The sequence below is a fragment of the Mus musculus genome, chromosome 2, assembly GCF_000001635.26.
Source record: "Mus musculus strain C57BL/6J chromosome 2, GRCm38.p6 C57BL/6J".
NCBI lineage: Eukaryota > Metazoa > Chordata > Mammalia > Rodentia > Muridae > Mus > Mus musculus.
Window position 1 is genome coordinate 150,100,599 of NC_000068.7, and position 12,856 is coordinate 150,113,454.

The window sequence follows — 12,856 nt, forward strand, 5'->3', positions numbered from 1 at the left end:
CTTGGCCAGGAGATCATCACAAATGAAAGCTGTCTCAACTGAAGCCGTCCTATGAAAATGGGAGGAGTAATTATATCCCTAATGCTTCTAAATGCCCCTGCTAAAGACTGTCACTTTCAGCTTTCCCTAATGAGTACAAGGCCTGCCTAGATTTTTCAGTCCTATCTCATTCTATTTCTTTGCAGTAAGTACCAGCCTCTGCTCTGTGAAGTATTCCTATATTCCTGCACACCCTGAAATTCCTGTCACATGCTCTGAAGCCTCTAGACCTAGTCCCACCACATGGCTTACTTGCTGGACTCCACTGCAGAAGGCTCTCTCCCAGCCTCTTCAAGTTCTTGCTGGAAACTGTTTTTCTGTCTGTCACTCACACTTGAAGAAAGTTATGCTGAAGCTTCTTAAGTCTGTTCCTAAATTCTTTTTGGAGGAATTTAAAACCCCAAGAAGAGGAGCCCTAACACTCCTAGCAATGCCCTCATAGCGTGAGCCTAAATAAAGCTCTTCCTCCCTCAAAGCGCCTCTTTTTTTTTTTAATATTTTTTATTAGGTATTTTCCTCAATTACATTTCCAATGCTATCCCAAAAGTCCCCCATACCCTCCCCCCAACTCTCCTACCCACCCACTCCCACTTTTTGGTCCTGGTGTTCCCCTGTACTGGGCCATATAAAGTTTGCAAGACCAATGGGCCTCTCTTTCCACTGATGGCCGACTAGGCCATCTTTTGATACATATGCAGAGCTCCGGGGTACTGATTAGTTCATAATGTTGTTCCACCTATAGGGTTGCAGAACCCTTTAGCTCCTTGGATACGTCCTCTAGCTCCTCCATTGGGGGCCCTGTGATCCATCCAATAGCTGACTGTGAGCACATCCGCTTATGCGTTTGCTAGGCTCCGGCATTGTCTCACAAGAGACAGCTATATCAGGGTCCTTTCAGCAAAATCTTGCTAGTGTATGCAATGGTGTCATCGTTTGGAGGGATGGATCCCTGGATATGGCAGTCTCTAGATGGTCCATCCTTTTGTCTCAGCTCCAAACTTTGTCTCTGTAACTCCTTCCATGGGTGTTTTGTTCCCAATTCTAAGAAGGGGAAAAGTGTCCACACTTTGGTCTTCGTTCTTCTTCAGTTTCATGTGTCTCAAAGCGCCTCTTGTCAGGGCATTTGTCTCAGAGAAATGAACAGTAACAGATAAAGAGAATCCCAATGGGACTAAGAAGTGGGAAAAAGCCACTTTGGGTTGTGCCAGCTCTGAGCAGTCACTAACACTCTGATCTCACAGGCAGCCATTGTGCGGAATGACAGACAGCTGTCCGTATAATGGACTCTCTGGGGCTAGTTTGTGTCCTGTACAGAGAGCTGTTTCGTGGTGATCTGTAAGACTTGGTGGTTGGATTGGATTTGGACTTTGATGGTTGTTTGGACTTCGGCATTGTCCATCAGGTACACTTCCAGATAGTGAATTCTTTCCTGCTGTTTTCTTTGCGCAAGCTCAGAGGTCTAGATTTCTGTTTATGTGACTTTATTCATTTGGGGGGCTTTGTTTTTCTGCTTTGTCTTCTTGATTAATTCATTTTCCTTCTTGCCCTAACTTCTACCCATCTTTGTTTCTTCCTCGCATGTTTCCTCCCCACTCTCTCTTTTCCCTTTTCTTTCTCTCTTTCTCTCTCTCCCCCTCTCTCTCTCTCTTTCTTTCTTTCCTTCTTTCTAGCTTTCTTTCTACCTTTCTGTCTTACTTTCCTTCAGTTTCCTTGCTTTTTTGAAACTAACTGTGGCTTCATAGAATGAGTTGGGTAGAGTACCTTCTACTTCTATTTTGTGGAATAGTTTGTGCAGAACTGGAATTATATCTTCTTTGAAGGTCTGATAGAACTCTGCACTAAACCCATCTGGTCCTGGGCTTTTTTTGGCTTGGAAACTATTAATGACTGCTTCTATTTCTTTAGGGGTTATGGGACGGTTTAGATCGTTAACTTGATCCTGATTTAACTTTGGTACCTGGTATCTGTCTAGAAATTTGTCCATTTCGTCCAGGTTTTCCAATTTTGTTGAGTATAGCCTTTTGTAGAAGGATCTGATGGTATTTTTGATTTCTTAAGGATCTGTTGTTACGTCTCCCTTTTCATTTCTGATTTTGTTAATTAGGATGCTGTCCCTTTGCCCTCTAGTGAGTCTAGATAAGGGTTTATCTATCTTGTTGATTTTCTCAAAGAACCAACTCCTCGTTTGGTTAATTCTTTGAATAGTTCTTCTTGTTTCCACTTGGTTCCCTTGAGTTTGATTATTTCCTGCTGTCTACTCCTCTTGGGTGAATTTTCTTCCTTTTTTTCAAGAGCATTTAGATGTGTTGTCAAGCTGCTAGTATGTGCTCTCTCTAGTTTCTTTTTGTAGGCACTCATAGCTATGAGTTTCCCTCTTAGAAATGCTTTCATTGTGTCCCATAGGTTTGGGTATGTTGTGGCTTCCTTTTCATTAAACTCTAAAACGTCTTTAATTTCTTTCTTTATTACTTCCTTGACCAAGGTATCATTGAGAAGAGTGTTGTTCAGTTTCCACGTGAATGTTGGCTTTCCATTATTTATGTTGCTATTGAAGATCAGCCTTAGTCCATGGTGGTCTGATAGGATGCATGGGACAATTTCAATATTTTTGTATCTGTTGAGGCCTGTTTTGTGACCAGTTATATGGTCAATTTTGGAGAAGGTCCCGTGAGGTGCTGAGAAGAAAGTATATCCTTTTGTTTTAGGATAAAATGTTCTGGAGATATCTGTCAGATCCATTTGTTTCATAACTTCTGCTAGTTTCACTGTGTCCCTGTTTAGTTTCTGTTTCCATGATATGTCCATTGATGAAAGTGGTGTGTTGAAGTCTCCCACTATTATTGTGTTAGGTACAATGTGTGCTTTGAGCTTTACTAAAGTTTCTTTAATGAATGTGGCTGCCCTTGCATTTGGAGCATAGATATTCAGAATTGAGAGTTCCTCTTGGAGAATTTTACCTGTGATGAGTATGAAGTGTCCCTCCTTGTCTTTTTTGATAACTTTGGGTTGGAAGTCGATTTTATTTGATATTAGAATGGCTACTCCAGCTTGTTTCTTCAGACCATTTGATTGGAAAATTGTTTTCCAGCCTTTTACTCTGAGATAGTGTCTGTCTTTTTCCCTGAGATGGGTTTCCTGTAAGTAGCAGAATGTTGGGTCCTGTTTGTGTAGCCAGTCTGTTAGTCTATGTCTCTTTACTGGGGAATTGAGTCCATTGATATTAAGAGATATTAAGGAAAAGTAATTGTTGCTTCCTTTTATTTTTGTTGTTAGAGTTGGCACTCTGTTCTTGTGGCTGTCTTCATTTTGGTTTGTTGAGGGATTACTTTCTTGCTTTTTCTAGGGCGTGGATTCCGTCCTTGTATTGGTTTTTTTCTGTTATTATCCTTTGAAGGGCTGGATTCGTGGAAAGATAATGTGTGAATTTGGTTTTGTCGAGGAATACTTTGGTTTCTCCATCTATGGTAATTGAGAGTTTGGCCGGGTATAGTAGCCTGGGATGGCATTTGTGTTCTCTTAGTGTCTGTATAACATCTGTCCAGGCTCTTCTGGCTTTCATAGTCTCTGGTGAAAAGTCTGGTGTAATTCTGATAGGCTTGCCTTTATATGTTACTTGACCTTTCTCCCTTACTGCCTTTAATATTCTATCTTTATTTAGTGTATTTGTTGTTCTGATTATTATGTGTCGGGAGGAATTTCTTTTCTGGTCCAGTCTATTTGGAGTTCTGTAGGCTTCTTGTATGATCATGGGCATGTCTTTCTTTATGTTTGGGAAGTTTTCTTCTATAATTTTGTTGAAGATATTTGCTGGCCCTTTAAGTTGAAAATCTTCATTCTCATCCACTCCTATTATCCGTTTGGTCTTCTCATTGTGTCCTGTATTTCCTGGATGTTTTGAGTTAGGATCCTTTTGCATTTTGTATTTTCTTTGATTGTTGTGCTGATGTTCTCTATGGAATCTTCTGCACCTGAGATTCTCTCTTCCATCTCTTGTATTCTGTTGCTGCTGCTCGCATCTATGGTTCCAGATTTCTTTCCTAGGGTTTCTATCTCCAGCGTTGCCTCACTTTGGGTTTTCTTCATTGTGTCTACTTCCCTTTTTAGGTCTAGTATGGTTTTGTTCATTTCCATCATCTGTTTGGATGTGTTTTCTTGTTTTCCTTTAAGGACTTCTACCTGTTTGGTTGTGTTTTCCTGTTTTTCTTTAAGGACTTGTAACTCTTTAGCTCTTTAGCAGTGTTCTCCTGTATTTCTTTAAGTGAGTTATTAAAGTCCTTCTTGATGTCCTCTACCATCATCATGAAATATGCTTTTAAATCCGGGTATAGCTTTTCGGTTGTGTTGGGGTGCCCAGGACTAGGTGAGGTGGGAGTGCTGCGTTCTGATGATGGTGAGTGGGCTTGATTTCTGTTAGTAGGATTCTTACGTTTGCCTTTCACCATCTGGTATTCTCTGGAGCTAGTTGTTATAGTTGTCTCTGGTTAGAGCTTGTTCCTCAGGTGATTATGTTAGCCTCTATCAGCATACCTGGGAGACTAGATCTATCCTTAGTTTCAGTGGTCAGAGTACTCTCTGCAGGCAAGCTCTCCTCTTGTAGGGAAGGTGCCCAAATATCTGGTGTTCGAACCTGCCTCCTGGCAGAAGTTGTGTTCCTCTCACCAGATGTCTTAAGATCCCATGGAGGGTCCTGTGAGGACCTTGGGGGTGTCCAGAAACTCCGCACACAAGGAAGTCCGCTGCTGGAATGAACCAGAAGGGACTTGTGCCCCTGATCAGGCTGGGTTATCTGCTTTCTTAATTAATGCAGTCTCAGGTGCCACGTGATTGGATTGGAGCAGACGCTGTGTTCCACTCACCAGAGGTCTTAGGGTCCCGTGGGGAATCTTGTGTGGTTCCTTGTGGGTATCCGGAGACTCTGCTGGCAAGACACCCTGGTGCTGGAGTTTGTTTTTTTGTTTTTTTTGTTTTTTTGTTTTTTTATTTTGGTCTGTCACCTTTTTCTTCCAACTGGTTTCTGTTACTACAGTGTTGAGGGAAAGCTGCACCCCAAGAGTGTAGGGTGGGAGGCAGCAGTGAGCTGTGGTGGGTAATGGAAGGATACGGTAAAGCAAGGAGTGACCCCCTCCTGCCTTCCTAAAGTGTGTTTTTCAAGGAGACCCACCCCTTTTGGGTTCAAGGTCACTGTTTTTTGGGTGTGCACCCTGTAGTGGGGCTCCAGCACAGAGAGGAACCTAATTGCCTTGAGAGCACACTGTTTTGCAAAAGCAGGAGTCCCCTAAGGAGGCTCTCTCCTGCCACTTCCCAGAAGGGGTGGAGTGCTGAGTGTGTGCTTCTCACCTGAGGCCACCACCCCTGCCCCTCCTCCTGGCTTGCAGACAAACTGCCTTGAGAAAGTGACCAAGTACCACCTACCGCCCTTGGTTCTGCTGCCCTACTCAAGCTGTGTGGCTCTGATGATGCCAGGGTAGGAGACTGGGGAGGTTCCACATAATGGTCACTCCAGGGACACAGGTTGGGACACAGTCTCACACAGCCACTTCTAATGGAATGTCAGGGCCATTTGTAATAACAGCTGCAGTTTTCTGGATTGACAGAGTTGGTTTCCTCCTGACCCTCTCCCCAGCTGTGCCAGTTGGCCCTTGTAAGTGAAGGAAGCCTAGTAGAAAATGTGACCCTTCAAATGGGAAAGCTGCAGGCTTTTCTGCTATTGTGATTGTGAAGTGCTTGGAAATACTGTTCACTCTGAGCGACTGTTTCATTTTAGTTTTATGGAGTTAATGGTTTGTTCAGCATCCAGATGTGTCTGTTGACGTATCTATACTTCCCACGGGAGTGACTGGAATTGTGGCTGTCCTGATTATAAGATTTTAACTTAACTGAAATAACTGTTTTTGAAAAAATGTGTTGGGTCCCCCCACACACACTGCCCACAAGAAAGAAAGAAAGAAAGAAAGAAAGAAAGAAAGAAAGAAAGAAAGAAAGAAAGAAAGAAAGAAGAGAGAGGAGAGAGAAACAAAGAAACAAAAGAAAGAAAGAAAGAGAGAGAGAGAGAGAGAGAGAGAGAGAGGGAGGGAGGGAGGGAGGGAGGAGGGAAGGAATGAAGGAAGGAAGGAAGGAAGGAAGAAAGAAAGAAAGAAAGAAAGAAAGAAAGAAAGAAAGAAAGAAAGAAAATGCCCTAGACACGGGCTTTTAGGAAACTTAGAAGGTAAGTTTCTAAGACCAAAACACAAGAAAAGGGAACTGAAGAAATGTCTAATATCTCCTGAATTTATTATGAAGTTAAGATTCTGGCCAAAGCAGTGTAGACAGGGACCACCCTACGGAGCTCAGCAACTCCACAGTAACTGCACAGAACGAACCCCACAGTTCTTTTTGAAATGTTATTTTTGTTTCATGTGTATGTGTTTGCATGTTTACCTGTGTACTGCCTCGACTACTTGATGCTTGCAATGTTAGAACTGGGAAATGTATTCATTATAGCTGACATTATACATGGTTGTGATCTGCATGTGTGTGCTGGGGATTGACCCCAGGCCTTCTGCAAGAATAGCCAATGTTCTCAAGCCCTGAGCCATTTCTCCATACCGTGTCCAAATGTATACAGAGAGCAGAGACAAAGAGGATCTATTTTCACAATGAAACTAGCTTGCAGAGATGCACCAGGGGAGAAATCCTGCCACCTGATGACAGATAAAATCCTCTGCCGCTGACCAGTGAACAGATTGGCCTGTGTCCTGCAGTAATCTTCATTTCATTTTGTTTTCTTTCCTTTTGGCAATAGAACATACTTGTCATTCATTTACTTGTGTGTTTATAATTTACAATCACATTATTTGTGTGTGGTGGGACATATCCAGCATGGATTTTGTATGTGTAGGTGAAAGGACAACTTTTGGGAGTCAGTGTAAACTGAAGTCATCTAGATTAGGGGCCTTTATCTGTGGAGCCATCAATAGAAGAGATGAGAGCCTTGATCAGAGTAATTGTCTTGGCTACATTCCTTTCTCTCGCCACCTAGCCCCTCTTCTCTTCCAGGTTTCCAAAATGCCTTTCCAGGCTAGAACCCAGGTTGTGGTCTGCTGGCCGGACACAACAATTGGCGAACCAACGCGGGACTGAGAAATGGCAAAGGATTTTTGGAAGAGACGCTGCTGGTTCAGAGCTCCATAAAATAAAGGATAAAGGAAATTCATACCGGAGAAGGTATGGGCTAAGCTGAGACAGCGTTAAACCCGAGCGCTGGTTCACTTAGGTTCAGCAGTGAGGAGCTGGGTAATAGGCGGTAGGCCGTAGCTCTCTGAAGCTACATGAGGCGTGAGAAAAGAAAGGGTTTATTAAAAGGAATAGGCGGATTGCCCCAGTTAATAAAAAATGCATCATAAGGGAGGAAAATGTCCCAAAAAGCAGAGAGAAATATCTCTCTGGGCCTTATATTATAGCAGGAGTACTCTGTTCCCTTTTGTGTCTTGTCTAATGTCCGGTGCACCAATCTGTTCTCGTGTTCAATTCATGTATGTTCGTGTCCAGTCTGTATGAATGAATGTTCTATGTTTTGTGTTGGATAATAAAGATGGTATAAAAAACTTTAAAAAAAAAATAGAAGAGATGATTTTATTTCTCTACTCTCTCTCTCTCTCTCTCTCTCTCTCTCTCTCTGTGTGTGTGTGTGTGTGTGTGTGTGTGTGTGTGTGTGTGTGTGTGTATGTGTGCACTTTTGTGTAGTTGGGTGTGAATACTGTGTGGTTGTTTGGAAAGTGCATTCAAGGGCACACAAGGTCCATGGCATTTGCTTGAAATCAGATCATTTTATGGAGTTTGTTTTCCTTCCACCTTTACATGGTTTCAAAAGCTCAAATTTCTGTCACCAGGCTGAGTGCCAACACCTTTACCACGTTATCAACTAAGATTTTCTGCCAGAATCGGAACTGAGATACTTAGAATATACTTATAGATCAGCCATGTAGCACAAATATATAAACAGTACTAGGAAAGCTGATGTTCTCAACATATAATGCACATTCTACCATCAGGCCCATTCTAGTACTTACTACCACAAAATACAAGTCAATTATAGATAATAAAACTATTTAAAGCATATGTCCAATCATATCCAGGCTGCTCCTGGCGGTGCAACTCTATGACAAGCAAATATAAACAAGTGTGAAGGAGTCACACAAGTATACTGCTGGTCCTATTTTAGTGAGATTGAGACTGAAACTCTAGATCAGATATCTAGAAGTATATGTCTCTCTTGTAGGCATTACAAGTACTCTTGCTCAACGTGACAGGATTTGCTGCATCTTCATATGAAGTGATCAGTGAAATACTTTTCATCTTGAACTTGAACAAATTCTGAGTGGGACAGATGTGCTGACCAACATCCCTGCCATGACTCACCTCAGTAAAGCCCTAATAGACTCTAGGGCAGGAATGCTCAAAACATTGCATCACATCTTTGCAATTGCTCCTGGCTGACAGCTTAGCTTGCTTCCTTTCCTGAATATCTCACCTCAAATCCTAGAGTAATGTCCTTTCTAAAATTCCTTTTCCTTTGGCCTTGAAAATCTTCTTCATATATTTGAGATACTGGCCACCAGTGAATTTGTAATCCTAGATAAAGTACAGTGTTGAGATCAAATTAGTACGAATATGCAATTTAAAAATAGATTATTTTATATATTATATTCTGATTATACATCCTGCAACTCTTCCCAGATCCTCCCAGCTTTCCCACTCATCCAAGTCCATACCCTATCTATAGATCATCAGAAAATAAGCAGCAATCTAAAAAGTAAATAATATAATTATAAAAATCTTAAGACAAAATTAAAACATCAAAATAGGACAAAACAAACAGACAAAAAAAAATGAGCTAAAGAGAAAGCCTAAGAAACGCATATAGATGGAGAGACACACACATTTGCATGCAAAAAGTTCCACACAAAAACAAATTCAAAAAGGATATATAAGCAAAAGTCCCATTAGTTAAAACAAAAACAAAACAAAAACAAAAAAACCTGAACCCAAGCCTCATTAAGCAAACAAGCAAGCAAGCAAACAGCAATCCCAAAGTACCACTGATTTCATTTTGCATGGTTGTCTACTATTACACATGGAGTCAACCCTTAAGTGCATTCTGTAGACCCATTGAGGGTCATTAGGAGAGAACTAATTTTTTTCCCTGTGTAAATTGTTATCAGTTGGAGGTAGTTTCTGGGTTACAGATAGAGGCCTGAGTCCACATAGCTCAGTTCTGGGAAACATGTGGCCCTGACCTGTGCATGCAGCTACAGTCTCTGAGAGGTCATGTGTGTATCTGTCTGGTTGTATGTAAAAAGCCTTGTTTTTTCGTTTGTTTTTTGTTACTTATCCACTTTTCATTCCTATCACTGTCCCCCACAGAAACCCTACTGATATAGTTCCTCAACATATTGTCCCCGACACTTCTATTCTGAGAGGGTGGAACCCACATTCCCCCTCAGGTCTCTCCACCCCAGCACATCAAGTCTGCAGGTCTCGGCACGTCCACATCCACAGAGGCCAAACAAGAAGCTCTTGTTAGGGGAACTGGATTCACAGACAGGCAACAGCTTTAAAGAACAGCCCCCACTCAAGTTGTTGGAGGACCCACACAAAGTCTAAGCTGCACAAAATGCAGAAACCATGGGAAAACTATTGGCATTCTGACAGCACTTGGGAGGCAGAGGCAGGCAGATTTCTGAGTTCGAGGCCAGTCTGGTCTACAAAGTGAGTTCCAGGACAGCCAGGGCTATACAGAGAAATCCTGTCTCAAAAAAAAAAAAAAAAAAAAAAAGTGTATTGTTCCAAACCTCTCTCCCACCTAGCAAGTGCATGGTGAGGCTTCTGGGCAAGAGAAAAAGTAGCCCTAGCAATTCATCCATTACCTCATCTCGAACTGCTAAGGAACAGATGTTAATTGCCCAAGGTTTGAATTTTTGAGTGTCCCTGATTTTCTTTTTTTGGATGGACAAAACCTTTAGATCATTGTGTAGTGCATGCCCCACCAGGATTCTGCACTTCAATACTTCTGCCACCTTCTTCACAACTTCAAACTCTTCTCCCTGCTTCAGGTTCTCAGGCTGGATCCCACTGACGACTGTCCTGTAGTCAGACACTGGCTCAGTTGGCTTGATGTACTTGTCATAAACACACTTCCCATACTGGTTCACATTGGACACACAGGCTGCGATGCTCTCTTCTCCTTTGGGACCCACGCCTACCATCTCACAATCCAGGGCCAAGGCTTTTGTCAGGCCACCAAAGGCTTGTTCCTTCACCAGAGAGATGGTCCTCTTCTTCTGCCCCAGCCTCTTCCGTACCAGCATGGCTGCCTCTGGGCCTATGGCAGCCTCAATATCATCTGGATCCACATCATCAAACCAGATGTCTTCCTCAGTGGGCGTGGGCTGATTCAAGATAACAGCTGCCTCTGTAGCTTTCCACTTAGGCTTGAGATCCCCTTGATTAGAAGAGATGTCACTATATGTCCTCTTCTTGGCTCCTTTCTTCTGCTCTGTTCCAGAGGTAACTGTGGAAGGTACTAGTATCTTCCTGTCCTTAGGTGCAGATGTAACAGAACCCCTAGTGCTCTTGGCTTTTTCTGTCCTCTGCTTGTCTCCCTTTGATTTATCTGAGGCCTTTTTTCTGTTCTGCTGGATTATTTGGGGGTGCATTTTGTCATCCATCTGAGAGACAAGAGGTTTTTCTACGGCCTGTGACGTTTGTTTCAGCAGCTCTTGTAGCGCCTTCCAATTTTGAGAAAAGTTCTCTGGGGCCTTCGGTGGTCCGCCCACCACAGCCACAGGGCGGCTTCCTGGAGCCCCACTTCCTGCCAGAGCTTTGCTCTTCCTGAACTTCTTTTGGCTTTCTTCCTGATAGGCCCAGGCTGGGGCACTGACGCCAAGGCCTTTGTTTTCATCTCCCTGCTCTCCACAGTCCGAACCACAGGGAAGACACAGAGACCATGGTTGACCTTAATATGTCAGCTCAGAGGTGTGAGACAGGACGATTACTTGTTATCAGTCACAGATCTCAGCAGCTAACCTTGTGTAGAGGAGCAAAGTCACTCTGTATCTTTTTTTTTTTTCCTCGATCAGATAAAGACCTACTCTTTTTCAAAGCCAATATTGCTAAGTGGTTTTCTAAGCTGAGTCTTGACTGAGTGAGAAGGATGTAAGAAGGAAAAGAGACCAGTGAATGAGAGTCCTCCATCCTACCTGATATTTATTGTGGGATTAAAACTGAAGAGGAACACATGAAGAAAGTGAGATAACCGACCAACACTGAAACAAATGTAGTCCACCACAGAAATGCAGCTGAGGAAGAGGGTTGAAAGCTTTCGTACTTTGACAGCAGTTTGAATTACTCAGGTGACCAAATATAGCTGGGAGATCAATGTCCTGACTGCCATTTCCTAGGGTTCTCACACTGGAGCACCTAGTCGGCCATCATTGGGAGGAAAGGCCCTTGGTCTTGCAAAGATTATATGCTCCAGTACAGGGGAATGCCAGGGCCTGGAAGCGGGAGTGGGTGGGTTTGGGAGCAGTGCAGAGGGAGAGTATAAGAGACTTTTGGGATAGCATTTGAAATGTAAATGAAGAAAATATCTAATAAAAATAGTTAAAAAAAAGAAAAGAAAATCTTTATTAATAAGGTTTTTGGAGCTTTCAGTATCAGGCATTGGTGGTTGCCCATGCATTTGGCCAGTTATTGTTTGGCCATTCCTTCAGTCTCTGCTTCATGTCTGTTCCTGCATTTCTTTTAGATGGGACTCATTTTGGGTCAAGCATTTTGTAGATGGGTTGGTATTCTTATTCTTCCACTGGTGGTCCTGCCTGGTTACAGGAGGTGGCTTCTTCGGGTTCCATATTCCTACTGCTATGTATCTCATTTGATTTCCCCTGCTTTGATTCCTGGGAGCCTCTCCAATCCCCGGTCTCTGGCAGGTTCTAGTGATGACTACAATACCCTCCCCTTCCACCAGCTGCAAATTTCCATTCATTTCCAGGCCTTCTGGCCTTCTCTCTTGCTTCTCCCCACCCTGATCCTGATGCCTTACCATTCCCCTCCTCATCCCCACTGCCACTGAATCTCCTCCCTCCATCTGCCTCCTAAGACATTTTTATTCCCCTTTCTAAGTGAGATTCAAGCATTTGTGATAGAATAATTCAAGTGAGGATAATCAAGCCAGGGGTAGGGAGGTGAATATTCCCCAAGACTAAACAGGATGTATTTCCTTCTAGGAAAGATTCATGATAGGCATGGAAATGGTTTGCCCAGCTATAAACTCTCAAAGAGTGAAGTTTGTTGAATGGGGAAGCTACACCTATAGCAACAGCTACAGTGCTAACCAAACACCACCACCCCCTCCCCTAGACATGTGAAGCCAACAGGTGCAGCACTCAAGAGCACAGCCAGGTGTCCCTTTGGTCCTGAGTAGGTCTAATAACATTCAGTCAGATGCACTGAGTTGTTCATGGATAGAGAAATGGAGGAGGCTCCATGGAAGAGCTCCGGGATATGAAAACGTAACTGTTCAGAGGGGATGACTGGTTATTACAGGAAGCCAATTAAGTTAGCAGCTCTGTCCATGTTTTATGCCCACCTTGATCTGTGAAGTAACTGGTACTGATACAAATGGATGGGGCCTTTACAGGATGTGTTAGATCATGCTTATGTTCAACTATAGTGTCTTCTTAGTTGTGAACTTCTAGGATCACCTGTTACTTGCTTAGAACAGACTTTATGAGTGCTTCAACCAGGTCTCCTTTGTAATCCCACTATTTGTTAGGGAATA

General features: G+C 42.9%; 1 pseudogene; it reads right to left on the reverse strand.

Annotated features, from left to right (window-relative positions):
* On the reverse strand, positions 9,985 to 11,022 carry Gm14140 (predicted gene 14140; annotated as a pseudogene).